General features: G+C 54.0%; 1 protein-coding gene across 20 annotated transcripts in view; it reads left to right on the top strand.

Moving 5' to 3' along the window:
- Window positions 1–1450: 1450 nt before the first annotated feature.
- The window catches only part of NCOR2 (nuclear receptor corepressor 2), a 233643-nt gene continuing 215473 nt past the window's right edge, over window positions 1451–19620 (top strand). For 9 of the 20 annotated variants that reach the window (XM_043902062.1, XM_043902066.1, XM_043902060.1 and 6 more), the window contains exon 1: window positions 1452–1759. The gene's annotated coding sequence lies outside the window, so the exon portion shown is untranslated. Of the gene's footprint in view, window positions 1760–19620 lie in introns of all 20 variants that reach the window. The other 11 variants (XM_043902057.1, XM_043902059.1, XM_043902065.1 and 8 more) reach the window with 2 other exon arrangements.

Genomic DNA, 19620 nt, shown 5'->3' with positions numbered 1-19620 from the left:
TTTCCCAGATTTTGTCAGTCTCAGGTGCTTCCCACCGCACCCTCCCCAGGAAAAAAAAAAAGAGCCCGAGCAGCGTGAGGGGGCCAAGAGGGGCACGTTGCTACTACGGAGGCCGAGAACCCCTGCAGGCACGCTGGAGGCGGAGGCCCGCCCTGCCCCTGGAAACCGCATGGCCGCCTCCCCACCGCAGCCATTCCCCACTCCCCCTGGGGGTTCTCAGATGTTGGCAGATGGCAGAACTGAATCTGCTGAGACGTCGCTCCAAAAAAGGAAAGTTGAACCGAAAAAAAAAAAAAAAAAAAAAAAAAATTCAAACTCTCTTACATCTTAGGGGAAAGCAGAGGAGGAGGGAGGGTCCCGGTCTGGGGCTCCCGGTGCCCTCTGCTGTTTAAAAAGATCTCCCTGGCTTTGAGAAAGCAGCCCGGGAGGGGCAGGAGGGGGTAAATGAGGACACACCGGTTGTCAGGGCTGCCCGTGGGGGTTCCTGTTGGAGCGGTGAGCGCTTGCGTGTGCGCGGGCGAATGTCCACATGTGGGCTCGTCCCTGACCCTGCCCGCTCATGCCCGCCACACACTTGCAGCATCGTGTGTCTGCGTTTGTGTCCCTTGAAAGTCCCGAACTGGGAGTTCTTGCAATACATTGCGTCCCTAACTGGGAAAGATCAGGGAACACATAGAAATCCTCGCCCTCTAGAAACGGACATTAGTGTGTGTGTGTGTGTGTGTTCGCCCGCGTGCGTGAACTCCTGTCTGTGTCGGCGTTTGTTTATCTGCGGGTGACCTTATGTCTTAGGAGTCTGCGTCCCAGGCTGCGCTCACGTCTGCGGGGCGGGGGTGGGGGGTGGAGGGTGGTTGCGCGTTTCCCCGCGTGCCCACCTGGGTTAGCTCTCCTCTCTGCGGCCCAGTGTGTGAAGGTCCACTGGTGAGAGTCTTGCGCCCTGCTGTGTGCCAGACCCCCCAGAGCGAGCTCCACCGCGTGTGTCCCCTCGCATCTGTGTGGGTCCCTTAAAGGTCCTGTGTGTGGCCCTCCTCGTACGCCCCCTGCCCATCCACTGGTCACTCCAGAGTTAGACTGATAATTTAATAGCTGAAACGCGATGCTACTTCGAGTGAAGTATCTGGGGCTGGGGAAGAGGAGGGCGCACGGCCCACAGGAGGAGGAGGGGGCGGGATGGGGAGGCGCTTTCCCCCTCCTTCCTCCTTCAGGGAGCTGCTAAAAAGAAACTCGGCGTCGCGCCCAAGCGTGTGTGTGTCTGTGTGGCAGCGTGTGCACGCGCGAGTGGGTGCGCGCAGGCCCGGGGGAGGCGACGTGGGCCCTTTAAGGAGCCCGAGGGGGCCGGGCCGGGGCGCGTCGGTGCGGGCGGGGAGCCAGGAGCCGGGAGGCCGAGCCGCCGCCTCCCGGGCTCCCGCCCCGCCCCCTCCTCCCCCTCCCGCCGCCGCCGCCGCCGCCGCCACCGCCGCCACCGCCGCCGCCGCCGGGGAGCGGAGCCGCGGGCAGGCCGGGCCGCATCGGAGCCCAGTGTCCGCCCGCGCCCCGCCCGAGCCGTGCGCCCGCGCCCTGCGCCCCCGCGATGCGCGCCAAGTTGCGGCCCGGGGACCCGGGGCTAGCGCCCTAGGAGGCGGCGGCGGGAGGATCGCGCCCCGGCTGGAGGCCGGGCCTGCTGCGCGCCCCCAGCCCGATCTGCACCGCCACTTGCCTGAGCGCCCGGGCGGCCCGAGCGCGCCCCGAGCCCGGGCGCCACCGCCGCCACCTCAGCGAGGTGAGTTGGGGCCGGGGGTCCCCGTGGAGGGCCGGGGTGAGGCGCGGGGCGCGCTTCCGGGGAAATCGGGGAAGATCGGTCGGCGCACGCGGCGGAGTTGGCGGGGCCCCTGCACTCCCGAGTTGGCGCTCTCGGGGGGTGGCCTGCTGGGGACCGAGGCGCCCCATAGACACTGCGGCCCGCGTGCGTGGGGGTGCCGGGGAACTTAGGGGAACTCCAGCTCCCCTGCAAGGGGACGGGAAGGAGGGAAGTGGCGTGGGGGGTGGGCGGACGGGGGGGGTGCCGTGGAACTGCGCAGGACAGCCCCCCACCGTGTGCCACAGCCCTGGGGGCATGGCCGCCATGCGCCTCCCTCCTCTCCAAGCAGCCCTGGACTTGGGGGGTGACACTGCGCCTTATTTTCCAGCGGTCAGTGCAGCTCGGGGGTGCCCCTGGAGATGGCACCCTCGGCTCCCCGGCCTGGCTGCTGTGGAAGGCGCCTGGGAGGGGTTCCCGCCACGGGGGGCGGGGGGCTTCTGGCGTGGCCGCTCCTGGGCGAGGGGTCCGAGGGCTCTGGGTCGGGGTCCCCGGGGAGAGGCGCCCCTTGCTCCCCCCTCCCCCGTGGGCCGGTGTTCCTGGTGTCTGGGCCTGCCTCCCGCGGCTGGTGACGCCTCATGGGGCCGCCTCCTGGTCCCTCCCCCGGGCTGTGCGGATACTTGGGATGCCACTAGTTTGGGAAGTTGGAATTCAGAACTGATCCCACTTGGGCTGGACCCGGAGGCCCCCGGTCCTAGTGCTGGGGGAGCACCCCCGGAGACTTGGCGGGGAGTTGAGGGGAGAGACCCGTGGGGCGCGCCTTCCCCACCCCGGACGCTTGTAGGAAAAAGCTCGAGGGAGCGAGAGAGGTCTAGGCGGGCGGGCAGGCGAGACACGCTGTACCTGTGAGCTGCTGTCGCACGGGCTCAATTAGCGTGGGGCGCCCGGCGTTATTTTTACATTGTAGGTTTATTTTTTTGGAAGCGAGGGCCCTCCAGCCGCCTGTCGCGCGCTCCGGCTCTCTGAGGGTCTGGTGCAGGCAGCGGAGGCGGATCTGTGCTGTCGGCTCAGCCTCCTCGCTTCCTCCCCCTCCTCCTCCCCCCCTGTTGGTGAGAACTGGTTTTATTATGATTTTTTTTTTTTTTCCCCTTTTGCAGATTTGGAGGAAGGATGTGTGAGGGAGGCAGGGAGGAGGGACGGGGAGAGGAGCCCTGCAGGCTGGATGAGGGAGTTCTGGGCTTGTTGGGGGTTGTGTTATCCGTGGCCTTGACTTTGCCCTTTTTAAACCAGATCTGGGTCCCCGCGGTTGCTTTGATAGAAGGGGTTCTCCTGGCCTGGAGTGAGCTGGGAGGACGTCCCTGGGCATTGTTATGTACCTCGTGGTGGGTGGCCTTTTTTTTTTTTTTTTTGGATTGAAGTGTAGGGGGAGAGCCCTCTGAGAAAGTAAGAGACCTTGAATCCGAGGAGCTGAACCATTCACAGCCGGCTCTTGCAACGTATCGCCTTTGGTGGGAATCACACTTTTGCCACTACTGGCGGTGTGACTCTGGACAAATTACTCAACCTCCCTGTGCCTCAGGCTTCTCATCTGCAAAGTGGGATGATAATAATAATACCGAGTTTAGAGGGTTGTTGTGAGAACCGAGGGTGGAAATACATAGAAGGTGCTTGTATATGTATCACCAGTTACTGTTGTTATTATTATTCCTGAGTTCTAAAACTTGGTCTTTACTCCAGTGGCCTGGAAATTTGATGAGAAGGGGCGGCCGTGCATTTTGCCAGAAGATGTGGTGAAGGGAGAGGGACTTCTTTGCAACCCACCCCCCAACCCCTTGACTTTTCCCCATGAGGACTGAGAAGGGCAGGCGGCGCCTTCAGCCCACTGAACAGATGCACAGACTGAGTCCGGCTGTGGGATTCACGCTGGGGCCGGCCGCCTGCGGTGAGCGAGGAATCGGAGGCGGCGGTGGCGGCGGCTGCCAGGGCATCCCGGGCGCTGTCTGGCTTCCTCGCGCCGGCTGCCTTGTCTTTGCTTGGAAATTTACCACCGCCGCCGCCGGGTGCCCGGGGAGTCTGCGGTGCCCAGACGTGGAGGCGGGTACCCAGCGGGCCCCAGCCCCCGCCTCTTCCCACCGAGCTATTTACGCTTGCTCTGGGATCAATACTATTGATAAAGCCATGTAAATGGTAATGTGGCTGTCAGGCCCCGGTGAGGGATGGAGACCCCCTCAAGGGGCAGCACGCACCCTCCCTCCTTTCCTCAGCGAGGGTTTGGCTACGTGGGAAGGATTTATTTGGCATAATCCGTTCTTTTTTCCCCAATTAATAATACTCATACCACCTCCTAAAGATTTCTGAGGGCTCTGCAAACACGAATTTAGCTGCATGAAAGGCCCGAGCAAGGAAGGCTTGATTGTTCTCCCGGCTTGGGGGTTGGGGGAATTGGCCGGGCTCACACTGGCCCGCTGGCTGGCGTTGGAAAGAGGCCCCAGGGGTCCCGGCCCCCAGCCTCTTGCCATTCAGGCTGGATGGAGGCTGCCTGGACCCGATCTCCTCTGACTGCCAGGTGGTTGGTGGTGGGGTAGCTTGTGCTGTGTTCCCAGCCTGGCAGTGGGTGGAAAAGTTGGTTCACTCAGAATTTTTTTTCTCGCGGGGCCGGGGCGGGGGGAGTGGGGGAGTGCTGCTAGGCATAACCCAGCTGGAGGGGTCTCCTTTCTGTAAGAAGCAGAGATGCTCCAGCAAGAGACCTAGAGCTCTCACCCCTTCCTTCCAACAGCTCTCTGAACCGTAAATCCCCCACATCAAATGCTGCCTCTGACAATAGGGGGCTGAGAGCTTTTATTTGTGTGTGTTTTTCCCTCCTCCTCTATTTCCTCTTCATCTCTCTTATGCCAACAGCAGCCTCCCCAGGTGATACCTTCAAGACCAGACTCCCTGCCAGGGAAACAGCTTGGAGGAACTGGTCATTTCTGCCCTGGGAGCCCAGGGAAGGGGGCCAGGAGGGGACGGGAGCCTGGGTTGCCTGCTTGGGGAGGGCCAGGCTGCCTAGGGTCAGGCCAGGGGAGTCCTCTTAAAAGGCTTCTTCCATGAGTGGGTATGCAGAGTCCCCCGAGGAAGTGATGCTTAGGAAAGGTCATCTGGCAAAACTTTTTGGAGGATCCTTGGAGGTGGGGAAGGGACTTTACAACCTGTCAAGTGAAGTTTTGGTTCAGGAGCTGAAAAATACTAAATATGATTTAATAATCCAATAATAACAGCCAACATATATAAAGTGCTTACTATGTGCCAGGTCCACCTTCATCAGGAATCTGTTTACTATTCATTATTGCGCTGTGAAGTCAGGGCTCATATCATCCCATTTTATGTATGGTGAAATGAAGCAGAGAGGTTAGGTGACTTGCCCAAGGTCACACAGTTTGGATGTGGAAATAAGAATTAAGACCTGGGATTACTCATGGCCGCCTTGGTGCAGCAAGAATAAACGTACTGCAGACCTGCTCAGTAGAGCTGCCAGAGAAGACAGGAAGAAAGAAATGATGTTTCTTATTTGAGCAGCACCTATAGATCTTTGCCCTGCGGGGCTGGAGACTGAGAACTTGTTCTCCCCAGGATTCGGGGAGGGGGACAGTGCCAGAAGCAGGTCTGAAGTTCCTTTGAAGTCTCATTTTATCTTAAACATTCATGCAAATTTGGCATTCGCTGTGGCGACAGGGCTGTGTTTATTTTGAAATGAAAACATGGTTTTGAATTATTTAGCATGGCGTATTATGGGACTCCAGAAAACTGCATCAGATGAGCTCCTGCTAGCTGGCGGGCAGCCCTGGGGTTCTTTGTAGCTGGAGACCTTGAGAAGTCCTGGGGCGGATGACAGCTTTTTCCGGTTATACAGATGAGGGCGCAGGTCAGAGGTGCCAGGCCAGCCCCAAGGTCACAAGGTAGTATGCCTTTCTTATGATGATCAAAATCATCATCACTGTCTTTCTTTTAGTCAAAAGTGAGGCTTTTCTGCCTGGGCACTTCCCCACCACCACACCCAGGGGGAGGGAACTTGGGAACTTTCGGTTCAGAGATCCGTAAAGAATCATCCTAAACCAACAGCAGAGGACAGTCTGGCAGTGTTTTGTCTGAGATTCGCACCACTGATCATTGCAAAGTTCCAGTGAGTTGCCACCCCCGCTTAGCCATGTGCAAGCAGAGTGCCCTGGGACTGATCCCTGCCCCCCTGAGAGTCTGGGTGCCCTGGTCTGTACAATGGGCATATTACCCACTAGGGCCGTGGGGTAGGGGGAGAGGATTAAAGGGCAGAAAGCTAGAGCATTGGGTTTACTGTTCAGCTCTTCAGTTTCTAGTTGTGTGATTCTGGATGGGTTATTTAACTTCTCTGGGCCTCAGTTTGCTTATCTCTAAAATGGGGATGATGATTCTACTTCTGGTTTTATTGTTATGAGGACTCAATGGATGTCGTGATATATCATAGGAGCTGTTGTTATTTTGCCCCTCCCTCCTGCTTCCACCGTTGGAGAGGGGAGGCTTCCACCGTGTAGAATTTTTGTTCAACCTAGGTCCTCACTGACGGGCTGGTTGGATGCAAGCTATTCTTCTTTCTAAAAGGCTGCTGGGAAGAATCTTATGGAATAATCTCTTCACTTGAACCTCACGCCTGGGCTTGTTGCTCTCTGGAGGCAGCAGGCTCCTCTCCTGTCCGACTGGTTGGTGATTCCCAGATCTGCCCAGGTTGACCTGGGCCCCTGAAGGCCAAGGTTTTCTGTTCTGCTTTTAATTCCCCAGTGCCTGCTGGGAACTGAAGTTGGAGGGCTCAGGCAGCCTGGAAAGTGGGGGGAAGACTGATGGGGAGGACACAGGGAGCCTCCTGGGGAAGGGCTGAGCTTCCCCTTACCCCTGGGGATGGGGGGTGGTTCTCAAAAGGGCTCCTTTGAATCAGACCTGGCTCAAATCCTGCTCCCCTCCATTAAAAGCCTTTTGGCCTCAGTTTCCTTATCCTTAAATGGGGGAGTGGGGTGTGCAAAATAATACCCCTGGGAAGACCATCTAGGGCTGCAGTGTCCTGGCACTCCTGGTAATGGTGGGGAACGTTCTGGACCTTTGCTGTCCCCTAACCATGAGGTGGGCTTCCCTGGTGGCTCAGACGGTAAAGATTCCGCCTGCAATACAGGAGACCCAGGTTCGATCCCTGCGTCGGGAAGATCTCCTGGAGAAGGGAATGGCACCCCACTCCAGTATTCTTGCCTGGAGAATCCCATGAACAGAGGAGACTGCTGGGCTATAGCCCATGGGGTCACCAAGAGTCGAACGCGACTGAACGACTAAGTGCACATATACACATGTGCAACCACTGGGTATGTGTGGCTTTTGAGCGCTTGAAATGTGGCTAGTGCCGACTGAACTGGTAATTTTATTTCATGTTAATTAACTTACATTTAAAAAGCCAAATGTGGCTGTGTCTGATGGCTGCCCTGATCACAAGGCCCGAGACTGGATGATGAAACAAGATTCAGTGTATGGGAGCAGGGCCTGACTCTCAGCAGCTGATTTTTTCCTTCTTTTGTGTGTTTTTTTCTCTGCCTGGAGCCACCAGAGCCTTGTCATCTTGGAGGGACACTCCACATTCTGTGATCCTGTTTCCCGGCAAAGCCTGAGGCTCTCCCGGGTGCTGGCCTGGACTCCACAGCCCTCCGTCCACTTTCCCTTGCCCACCTTCCTCATGTCCCCACCTCCTCCTGTCCTGCCAGCCTCTGGGGCAGCTCTGTCCAGGAGACCTTTCTGTGATGGTGCGAATGTTCCAGACCTGTCCTGCGTGCCCAGCACCTTAACCACTCCCCACAGGTGGCGCTGAGCGCCTCAAATGAGGCGAATGCAACCTAGGATTGGAATGTTATTTACTACTTGATTTGAATACATTTAAAATGTGATTTTCCCAATGGCTCAGCAATAAAGAACCTGCCTGCCAATTCAGGAGACGCGGGTTCGATCCCTGGGTTGGGAAGATTCCCTGGAGAAGGAAATGGCAACCCACTCCAGTATTCTTGACTGAAAAATCCCATAGACAGAGTGGCCTGGCAGGCTACAGTCCGAAGGGTCTGTAGAGTCGGACATGACTGAATGGCTGAGCATCCACAAAATATGACTAGTGGGCTTTGCTCCTCTTGGGCAACTTGAGGATAGAGCCTCGCCTTCTCTGTTTTGTTTTTTTTTTTTGTCTTGTGGCTTGTGGGATCTTAGTTCTCCGACCAGGGATCAAACCCGGGCCCCTTGCGGTGGAAGCACAGAGTCTTAACCGCTCGACCGCCAGGGAAGTTCCCCTTCTTTCTTGACTCAGGGCCAAATGCCAGAATTCAGGCCACTGACTAGACGTTATCACCTTTTCTGGTCCTACCAGGCCACCATCCCTGAGACTGGGGAGCTGGCTCAAGTGTCCCCTACTTCCTCTCCTGCAGCACGGGAGGTAACCCCAGGTCTGTGCAAAGTGTGGGCAGCTCCCACTGGAGGCTGAGTTGAGGTTCATGAGTCTTGGACTCAGGCTCAGAAGAATCTCAGGTTTGTAGAGATGATATTCCAACTCCTACCTTGTCTGTGTCCACACCTGTAGATACGTTGAGCAGGCCTGCTTCCCATAGGGGCTGTCTTGGTCTGTACTTTTTTCCTGCTATGAATTAACACATTATGGATATCTTTCCATGTTGATAACAACTAGATTAACTTTGGATGAGGAGACAGCATTGCTTTTTATTTGTCATTTGAAAAATACAGAAAACCCCCAAAATGATATACTCCTAGGGCTTCTCTGGTGGCTCAGCAGTAAAGAATTCGCTTGCCAATGCAGGAGACACAGGTTTGATCCCTGGGTCGCGAACATCCTCTGGAGCAGGAAATGGCAACCCACTCCAGTATTCTTGCCTGGAGAATCCCATGGACAGAGGAGCCTGGTGGGCTCTACAGTCTATGGGGTTGCAAAAGAGTCAGACACGACTTAGTGACTAAGCAATGACAATGTACTCCAACCCTGCCACTTGCTTTGGGCTTTATAAAAACCTATTTTAATAAAAGAAAAAGCATGGGCCTGTTAAAAAAATTAAAACAGAACACAGGAGGTGTCGAGGGAAGTCTCCTTCCTGTTCCTGGCCTTCTGTCTGTGTCCCCCGAGGCAGATACACACGGGTACGGTTTCCTCTCGGAGATACTCCGGCCATATGTCCGCCTCACAGGGGACATAGATGTGTGTGTTCCCGTTAAAAACAAGCACACACATGGTATCACACCATATTTATGTCTTACTTTCCTCCTTTAAATTATAATACATCTTGATTTATTCTGAAATATATAGAGAGCCGGGGTTCACAAACTACGGCCCGCAGGCCAAATCCAGCCCACCTTCTGTTTTTATATGCCCAAGCTGAGAATGGTTTTTACATTTTTTTGATGGTAGGAAAAAAAAAAAGAATATTTTGTGACATGTGAAAGTAAGTGGAATTCAAATTTCAGCATCTGCTGTCAAGTTTTATTGGAATGCAGCTATTCCTGGTGGCTCAGGTGGAAAAGAATCTGCCTACAATGTGGGAGGCCAGAGTTCGATCCCTGGGTAGGGAAGATTCTCCTGGAGTAGGGAATGGCTACCCACTCCAGTATCTCGCCTGGAGAATCCCTTAGATAGAGGAGCCTGGCAGGCTACAGTCTATGGGGTTGCAAAGAGTCGGACATGACCGAGTGACTAACACATGCTCATTCATTCGTGTACAGTCTCTGGTTGTTTTTAAGGTGTAGCTGCAAAATTGAGGAGTTATGACAGAAGCTGGAAGGCTGAAAAAAGATGGAATATTGGTTCTCTTGCCCTTTACATTTGCCGACCCCCGATAGCTACCATGTTCTTTTTAGCTTCAGCATAATCTGAAGGGTTATGCGAAACTGGGGCCCTTAAGAGGGTTGTGAGTTTAAGGGTCACACCAAGTGGGCCCTAAAACCCCTTGTTCTGGAGACTTCTCTGGTGGTCCAGTGGTTAAGAATCCTGCCTTAGAATGCTGGGGATGTGGGTTCGATCCCTGGTCAGGGAACTAAGATCCTGCATACCATGGAGCAACTAAGCCCACATACCACAACTACTGAGCCCGCGCCACAGCTAGAGAATCCGTGCACTGCAACAAAAGATCCGGGTGTTGTAACAAAGACCTGACACAGCCAAATAAATAAATAAATATTAAAAACAAAACGAAAACAGCAAACAACCCTTATTCTTGCCTGGCTTGCCGTTCTTGCTGAGTTATGCTGATGCTATTGTAGAATGCAATAGGAAAGTGGGGACGGTTAAGGCAGCTGACTTTTGGCATGGATTTTTGGGTTCTTAGATGATGTTTGAGGCTATAATAATCTCTTCTGTCCAGGGCTGAAGAATTGCTATAACACCTGGTGCTACATAGTTTTCACACTTTTTGCAAAGTCACTTTAGAACCCATCTTGTTTCCCTCTTTGCTTTGGCCACTAGGAAGCTTAGAGCCACAGTTTGCTGCCTGCCTTCAGCAGTCTAATCTGGTTTGTGTTTTGGACTTCATCCTGATTTCAGATTGGTTCGTCCCTGATTTTTCTTCTTGGGCTTGCTCTCTGAATTTTATCTTATCATATGCATTCCTAAAAGTTGTCTCAGTTCTTGAAGGGTGAGCTGGAGCAGACAGGAGCAAAGAAAAGGGAAAACACTTGCAAGATGTTTCCATGTTTGTTCCTCCTGAGTGCCTGTGGGGGTGGGGGTGGGGTGGGTGATTTCCTGATGGATAATTCTAGGGGAAGCCAAAGTCTGGCCCCATGGAGTGTTTTAACAAAGGTCATACCCAGGGCAAGAACTTGGGTCGTTGGGTGTCCATCTTGGGATGGGGCTTTGGCTTCCCAGGTGACTCTAGTGGTAAAGAATTAGCCTGTCAGTGTTAGAGACACAGGAAAGCTGGGTTCGATCCTTGGGTCGGGAAGATCCCCTGGAGGAGGTATGGCAACCCACTCCAGTGTTCTTGTCTGGAGAATCCCGTAGACAGAGGAGCCTGGTGGGCTATGGTCCATAGGATTGCACAGAATCAGACATGACTGAAGCGACTTAGCACACACTTAGGCCTTGGGTTGGACTCAGGAAGATGACAGTCAGTAACCTGGAAGGTGAAATATCCCTATCGGAGGCCCCGGGGCCCTGGTGAACCACTTGGCCTGAAGGAAGGCCCTGGAATCGGATAGGTGACACCTAGCACTCCCAGTGGTGGAGTGTCACTTCCGTCTGTGCTGTAGCCAGGGCCCAGGGATTTTGGAATTGTTGCCATAGCAATGCTGAGGGTGTGTCAACACTTAGGGGCCTCTGGGCTCTTGTTCCAACCTTGGCGCTCTGCTGATGCTTTTGGATATTTCTGCTTCCTTCTGTTGACCCTGGGATATTTCTCTGAGCTGGAAAGGAAGTGAGGGAAAAAGTAAGCCACGGGTAGAATGAGATGAGACCACAGCCAGCTGCCCACTGGAGTGCACATGTGGGTATATTTCCCAGGGACCCATGGGGCTGACTCTCTGCCTCCTGTCTCCTGGGCTTGGCTTGGTTTTCGGTGACTCGTGTTTGGGTTTTGGGGCTTGTGAATGGGAGCTCAAATGAGCCATGGGGCAGAGTCCAGTGTCTGGCTGTGCAGTGCATTCTAGGACAAGTAACGGAGCCTCTGTATGAAGTGCCTTAGTTTACCCACCAGGGAAAATGGGGTGATGAATGCACACGACCTCAGAGGGTGTGGTGAGGCAAAGGGAGCTAAGGGGCCATTGGAGGCTTGAGTTAGTCCAGCAGGCCCTGTCCTTGCCCCTCACTTTCCTGTCTGCAGCTCATAAAGCCATGGAGCCCATCCTAGGGCCAGGCAGGCAGATCCAGCAGCCTCCTTTACATTGTTCATGGATGTCCTAAAGGGGCTTCAGAACTCCTCTGTCCCAAAATGGACCTGCGGTTCCCCTTTGCCCCCAGACTCCCAGCCTGATCTTGCTCCCGGAGTGTGGGGCCAGGCCAGAGACCTGGGGGTCATCCCTGCTACCCTCTCGCCCACTCAGTGCCTGCAGAAACCTCCATTTGTCCTGCCCCTATAGTCTGTCCTGTGGAAGCAGCTGCAGGGTGGGGCCACTGGGGCAGTGCCCTGACCTTACTCAGAGCCCCGTGAGCCCGCAGGGCTTCCCAGCACTGCTTGCCTGAAATCCAGGCCCTTCTCACTGCCTTGGAGGCCTGTCTCCGCAGCTGCCCGCTGACCTCTGACCTCCCCTTGGCTGGCCACCCCTGCAATTAACTGTGTGCTATGTTGGAGTGATGGGGCACTTCTAGCCAGGCAGGTCTAGAGGGATGAGTGGCAGGGGAGTGAATTTTTCTCTGTGGCCTGGGGGTTCCTCTCTGGGAGATGCTGGCAGTCAGAAGTCCCTGAGGCCAGGCCCAAAGGTGCACATGGTGGGGACCCCATGAGGAGGGGGGGTGCCTTGAGGGCCCCTGCTTGTCCTCACGCTGAACTCCGGTGCCCGCCACAGACCCTCTGGGAGCATCGCCCAGTGCTGCGGTGCTGTCTCCGTGGCCATGGCAACCGCCTGGCACCGGGGCCCTGCTCGTTAGGCTAACGAGGCAAGCCTGCCGGGCCGAGGTGGGGGGCCGGGGACGTGCTGCCCCGGGGCTTGGCGGGGCTTGTCTGCCAGGCCACCAGGCCAGGAGTGGAGCAGGCCCTGGAAGATGCTGCAGAGGCCAGTGGGATCAGGGGGTCCTCCAGGGTCCTGGGGGCTCAGGCTTGGTTGGCAGGGTGGGGTTCTGGTGGGAATTATGTGTGGTGGTAACTCCTGTGACCGATTAAACCAGGAGAGGATGAAATTGCGGGGAGAGGTTGAGAGGCGCCCACTTTTTCCCACTGCATATACCCATTAATGCGATCTCCCATCCTCCTGTTTTATTTTATGATTTATCTTTTGGCCACGCCTCAAGGCATTTAGGATCTTAGTTCTCCGACTAAGGATTGAACCTGTGTCTCTTGAATTGGAAGCATAGCATCTTAACCACTGGATCACCAGGGAAGTCCCCTTCTTGAGTATTTTTAACCATTTTCACTTTGGCCCACCTCTGCTGCCTACTCCATCTAAGCCACTGTACTGGGTGGAAGAGGGTCCCCTACCAGCACACCCACCCACTGCCCCCCCCCCCCGCCCCACCTCCAAATTCATGTGCTTCCCTGAACCTCAGAGGGAGACCTTATTTTGAAATAGGGTTGTTGCAGAGGTAATTAGTTAAGATGAGGTCATGTTAGAGTAGGATGATCTTACATGCAATAATTGGACTGGTGTCCTTAAAAGAAGAGAAAGCCCTGTGAAGATGGAGGCAGACACTGGAGTGATCCATCTACAAGCCAAAGAATGTTGAGGATTGCTGGTTAGATCCATGGAACAGATTCCCTGCCTAGAGGAAGTAAACAACCTACCCGACACCCTGATTCAGACTTCTGACCTCCATAACTGTGAGAGAATAAATTTGTATTGTTTTAGGCCACCTAGTTTGCGATCATTTGGTAGAGCAGCTCCAGGAAACTAATAGAGCTCCCATCATCCCATCACTTGCTGGGACTATTGCAGTAGTCTCTTCACCAGTCAGTCTGATCATGTTCCCCACATGGCAGCCAGGGGGTTTTGTTTTAGACCTGTCCCTCCTGTGATCAGAGCCCTCCCATCTCAGGCAGCATAAAAGCCAATTCTTAATTATTTATTTTCTTCTTTTGGCTGCACCACGAAGTATGTGAGATCTTCGTTTCTCCACCAGGGATTGAACCTGTGCCCCCTGCATTGGAAGCTTTAACCACTGGGCCATTGGGGAAGTTCCAAAAGTCAACTCTTTATCTTGCCTACAGGTCCCTGCACAGTCTGCTGCCCCCTCCCCATTCCCTTTCAGATCTGTTCCCCTGATCTGAAACCAGCCACACTGGCCTCCTTGCGGAAATTCACTGACATGCTCCTGCCTCAATGCCTTTGCACATGCTCTGCCCACAACACTCTTCCTCCAGGTGTCTGTGTGGCTGGCATCATTCCTTTGCCATCTTCGCTCAGCTGTCACCTTTACTGTGGGTCCTTCTCTGGGCATCTTATTTAAAATTGCACCTTCTCCACCTCAAGCCCTCTCCTCTCCTCCTTTAGTTGTTTCTTAGCACGTGTCTCCTTTTGATGAGCTGTGGTTTCATCTGTTCAAAGTGCTGTTGTCTGTCACCCCTGCTAGAATGCATGTTCCAGAAGGCAGGGACTTTGGTCCACATTCACTGCTGTATCCCGGTTCTAGAACACCTCTGGACACACAGTAGGTGCTCAATAAATGTGTCGAATGTCAGGTGCTGGCTAGGCATGGCCTGACCTGGCATCCCACTGCAGGATGTTTTGGGACCTGAAGTTGTCTGTCTGTCCCTGCGTCTGATACCTTTTCCCTCACCTTAGACCCCCTTCCAACTCACCACAGGACACCACCACCCCCCAAAGTCCCTGGGCCTTCAGCTACTCCCTCCCTGTCTCTCTTGTGGGTGGTCAGGATGATCCTCTGCAGAGCGGAGCTGGTTGCTCTGGAGAGGCCGGGGTTTGGGATAATAATAATAAGGTCCTGGCTACTCCAGGCCTCAGTTTTCCCCATCCATGAAATGGGCACGATCAGATCACTGGTCTCTCGAGGCTGTTAGGGGGGTTAAGTGAGGTGACACATGCAGGGGCTTACTGGCACTGAGAGCTCAGAGAAACTTCAGTTCAATTGGTATTTGGTGGCATTGGTATTTTCAGTATGTTGTGTGGGTGTTTCCTTTGCTGTTTTTTTGGAGGAGGGGTGAAATATCATAGCTGGACGACTCCAGGTGCCTGGGGGACTTTAAGCCGGTGTTCCCTCGGGTGGGTGGCCTCTGGATATTCTTGTGACCTGGGACAGCTCCTTCCTGGCTCTGTACACCCCGGACCCCGTCCCAGGAAAGGGAGTCCTGTGCTTAGGGGTGGGGATGGGGGAGGTGTGAGGGGAGCACTCCCAGGGCCTAGAAGCCTGTCTGCTGTTCAATGAGAGAGAAGACCCCAAGTAACTCCACGAAACCCAGGGACGGGAGGACTGCTTCTCCCTTTCTTGAACTGGATTCTTCTTTTGCTCCGAGCCTCAGTTTCCATATCTGAAAAATGGAAGTGTCCTCCCTGCCTCCAGGAGGGGTAGGGTAGATTAGGGCACCTAGGGTGTCATCAGTGATGGTGACCTTCCCTGGACAGGTGGTGTGCATGCCATCTTCCTCCTTGAATTCCTTGTTTGGTCTCTGTGCAGGGCTCGGGGGTTGGAGGTGGAGTCTGAGTTGACAGAGGCTTTCCGGGCAAGCTCACTACATGCTGTTTCATATTGGCTCATTTAAGCCTCCCAATAATGAGAGCCTCACAATGACCACAATCACACTTGTGGTCAGAACTGTTAATTTCCCTGTTTAATGATGGGGAAGTCAAGGCACAGAGGGGTGATGTCATTGGTTCAGGGCACACAGCCTGTAAGCCCCTTCCTTGGTGTGTGGTTGTCGTGGGGAACATCTGGCCTTTCTTTCTGTCTCCCTCGCCCCCACCCCTGGACTGTGGACCCTGGGGACTGGCCCTGGGTGCCTTGGCCTGGCCTGGCCCGACCCCCTTGAGGTCACCCTCTCAGGCTCCCTGCAGGCTCCTGGGCTCTGCCTTGCAGGAAGCTGACCCCACTGTCGAGACTATAAATAGCAGCCGCAGCAGCAGGCAGGAAGCTGCTCGTGGCACCTGGGCTCTGGCTGCCGTCCCCTTGCTGCAGCGCCTCCTGGAACTGAGCTTCTCCTGGTGGAAATGCCAAGGTGGAACCATGTGTGCACCCCAGGTGTTGCTCTGCAGGTTTGCTGTGTGACCTTTGGGCCCTCCCTGCCCTCTCTGTGCCCCTGAGCCCCTGGCCATGTGTCTGGGATGCCTCTTATATGCCCTTACGCCTGGGCCATAAAGAGTGTCTCCCGGGTGTTTGGATGGCAGCCAGGGAGGTGTGGAGGGCTTGGTGGGTGGTTTGACATAGTGCGGGTAGTTTTTTCCTTGGAGGGGAGATAAGTGGGAGGAGGGCATTGATGGAGCCTGGAGAGGGGTGATGGGCCCTTTTTAAAGGGGTGGAGCTGTCTGGAGGGTCCTGGACTGGGAGATGGACCATGGGCGTGGGCACTGGGCATTTGAGACCCATCTTGGGTTGCTGTGTAATTCTTGTACGACCTCTTTGGCCTTGGCATCATCTTCCCAGATTTATCTGCCAGGAAAGAGATGCACAAAGGTTTTGAAGCCAGGAGACTCTGTCACTGTGTCCTCTATCATCTTTCACGTTGATGACTGCTATGTCAATATCATTATGTGGGGTCATGGGACAGGGTTCACCTTGTCTCTGTCTGCACTGCCGGGTCCCTAGAGACCCGGCTCCAGCGTGGGGTCAGTGAGCTGTGGTCATCAGGAGCAATGGGGAAAGGGTGCTGACTCACTCCAGGGACGCCCCAGCTGGTCGTGCTGCTGGGTGCATTGGGTGGCCTGTTCCCCGGTCCCTCCTCACCACCCATGCCTGTCTCTAGCCGATACCAGCTATGCAGTGAGGGCTTGGTCCTTGGGGCAGTTTTCCAAGTTCAAGTATCATGCTACAGGTCAGTGGTACCTTGCAAACTTTTCGTTTTCCCAGGGGTTAGGCGCTTTGTTAATGCCAGTGGTATTCTTGACCTAGAATGCAGGGACGTGAAGAAGAAAGTTTAACAGGACGTCTTCCCTGTTACGGATCTTGCTGGAGTGGGAGATGTACAATAGGTTGATTTATGACTGGTCCCCCTCAAACCCACAAAAGTTGCCTGAGGGAATTGATGGGTGAGTTATTCATTGTCTTAGAGAAGTCTCTAGTGATAAGCAGTAGGGCTCCACTTGATTCACATTTTCATCAAAGACTAGATTGAGCACCCTTGGGATATGTATTCACCATCCAGGTGACATAAAGGGGTATGCCTTCTCTTGCTGTGTAGGTGTGGGGAGACTGAGTCACGTGGACTCAGCAGTTGCCTCCTAGAGTTCAGGGTTTGTAGAGTGGGCCCATGGAGTGGTTCCCTCGAGCCCCAGAGATTTTTGGAGCCGGTGGCAAGGCAGATAGGTGATGGTCTCCATCAAAGATCTGTACAACCCGAAATCCCACAACCTGTGATTGTTCTGGGTTACATTGTTGTTCAGTCGCTAAGTCGTGTCCACTCTTTGCCACCCCATGGACTGCAGCACACCACGTTTCCCTGTCCTTCACTATCTCCCGGAATTTGCTCAAACTCATATCCATGGAGTTGGTGATGCCGTCCAGCCATCTCATCATCATGGCAACGGGGAATTAAGGTTGCAGATGGAATTAAGGATGTCAGTCATCCTTTGACCTTGAGATAGGGGTAGTTATTCTGGATAGTTGTGGTGGGCTCAGGGTAATCACAGGTGTCCTTATACGGAGGAGGCAGGAGATTTGAAGGTGCTGTGTTCCTGGCTTTGAGGATCAAGGATGGGGCAGAGAGCTAGGAATACAGGCAGCCTCTAGAGTCCGAAATAACAAGGAGTGCATTCTCGTGGAGAACCCCCAGCAGGGGCATAGCCCTGCTAACACCCTGATTTTCTCCCTGTTGGATCCATTTCGGACTTCTGACCTCCAGAACTACAAGATAATGAATTTGTGCTGTTTTAGGTCACCGTGTTTGTGAGCATTTGTTACTGCAGCAAGAGGAAGCTCAAACAGAGCCTGCATCTTCCCTGAGAACGCCAGCAGCCAGGGGCAGCCCCGTCACTTAGGTCACGTGTGTCCCTGGCCACTAATAACCTTGGGATCAGACTGAGGGACACGGAGTGAAGACAGGAAGCTACAAACCATAAAAAGGCTGTCCTGGAGGAAAAAATAAAATGCAAAGAGGAAAAGAAGTCTGGTAGTTCAGCGGTCAAGAGTCTGCCTATTGATGCAGCAGAGGCAGGTTCGATCCCTGGTCAGGGAACTAAGATCCCTTGTGTCTCAGGGCAGCTAAGCTTGAGCACCACAACTAGAGAACCCCATGCGCTGCAACTAAGTCCCGATGCAACCAAATAAATATATATTTAAAAATTAAAAAAAAAAAAAAAAGGTCTAGAACCAGAGAGATTGCCAGAGGTTTTGGAGCAGAAAAGGAATGGTGTGAGGTAGGGATGTTTGTGTGTTCTTTCTTTCTTTTTTTTCATTCCTTCCAATCCAGTGGGGGTACCTGGCTCAGATGAAAGGCCAGAGAAAACTCTGTGTCCCCAGCCTGTCCCCCACTGTGCTGAGCCGTAGATGATTCTCCTGGGTGGGGTCTCCCAAGGGGCAGGTGCTGAACTTTCTCGGAAGAAACGGGCGATGCCACACACTGCTTCCTTCTCGGCTTTATTGGAAAGAGGAAGAAGATGACCCACGCCTTCAGCCCCAAAGGCCTCTGGGCCGGCATCCAGAAACCTGAAGCCTGCAATTAAATGAAACTGGATCCTTAGGTGGGGAGAGCTTCTCCAACCTGGGGGCGGAGGCGCTGGAGACCAGGTCCTGGGGACCCGCCTGCTCGTGGATGGGCTATGTGGGGTCCAGGGGCAGAGAGGCTGCCATGGGGAGAGGGGAGAGGTTAGGAATGTTCTAGTCAGCCTTGGTCCAGGAGGCTGGGCTCCAGGCCACCAGCTACGGTGGCCACCTTTTTTTTAAAAAAAAAAATTTATTTGGCTGTGCTGGGTCTTAGTTGCAGCACATGGTGTTCAGTACCCTGACCAGGGATTGAACCCAGGCCTTGGGAGGATGGAGTTTGAGCTACTGGGCCACCAGGGAAGTCCCAGGTGGCTGCCTTTTATTTCCCCCTGCCAAAAAAAAAAATTGCAGATGACTTTCTGGTCACCTGAGTCCCCTCCCCTGGAGACTACCACTTCTCCACTGAATATGTGCTCTTCTAAAAATGTTGTCACACTTTCAGGGGGCCTCTGCATGCTTTCCCGAAGGACCTAGGAGCCCTGTCTCATCTCCAGGCAGAAAAGATGCACGTGGCCAAGTCTTTCTGTGTGTGCCGCTCTGCAGTTTGCTATCAGAACGAGCTGTGGGACTCTGCCAGTTTTGTAGGTCAAAAGTGGCCGAATATCGACAGCTTTTATATAACTCAGCCTAGTAATTTCCTCTCAACACTGAGACAGGCAAGCAGACCGAAGTGGTTCTGAGCAGGGATTCTGATGGCGTGGGTTCCCACCCCCTCCATGGCCTCTTAGCAGCTGCGAGGCATCGCCCTGTGCCTCAGTTGCCCTTTATGTAAAATAGGGACTGAAGTAGTATGTGTTTTCTAGAATCGTTCTGAGGATTAAAAATGTAATGCACAAGACTGTGTACCTACTGTGTGCTAAGTCGCTTCAGTTGTGTCCGACTCTTTGTGACCCTATGGTCTGTAGCCCGCCAGGCTCCTCTGTCCGTGGGATTTTCCAGGCAAGAATGCTGGAGTGGGTTGCCATGCCCTCCTCCAGGGGATCTTCCTGATCCAGGAATCAAACCCAAGTCTCCAAAGGCTCCTGCGTTGCAGACAGATTCTTTACCACTGAGCCACCAGGGAGGCCTGTGTACCTATTACTATTATTTTTAAAAAATTCCCTGGTGGTCCCGCAGTTAGGACTCTGGACTCTCACTGCTGAGGGCCCAAGTTCAATCCCTGGTCAGGGAACTAAGATCCCACGAACCACAGAGCACTGTCAAAAAAATAAAAAATTAGGATTTTGTGGCTTTAAAAAAAAAAGTTTTAAATTTTGTACTGGGGTATAGCTGATTAACAAACAATGTTGTGATAGTTTCAGGC

This window comes from Cervus elaphus, chromosome 5 (assembly GCF_910594005.1).
Source record: "Cervus elaphus chromosome 5, mCerEla1.1, whole genome shotgun sequence".
NCBI classification, from domain to species: domain Eukaryota; kingdom Metazoa; phylum Chordata; class Mammalia; order Artiodactyla; family Cervidae; genus Cervus; species Cervus elaphus.
The sequence above is the reverse complement of the archived record's forward strand: the minus strand, read 5'-3'. Positions and strand labels throughout refer to the sequence as shown.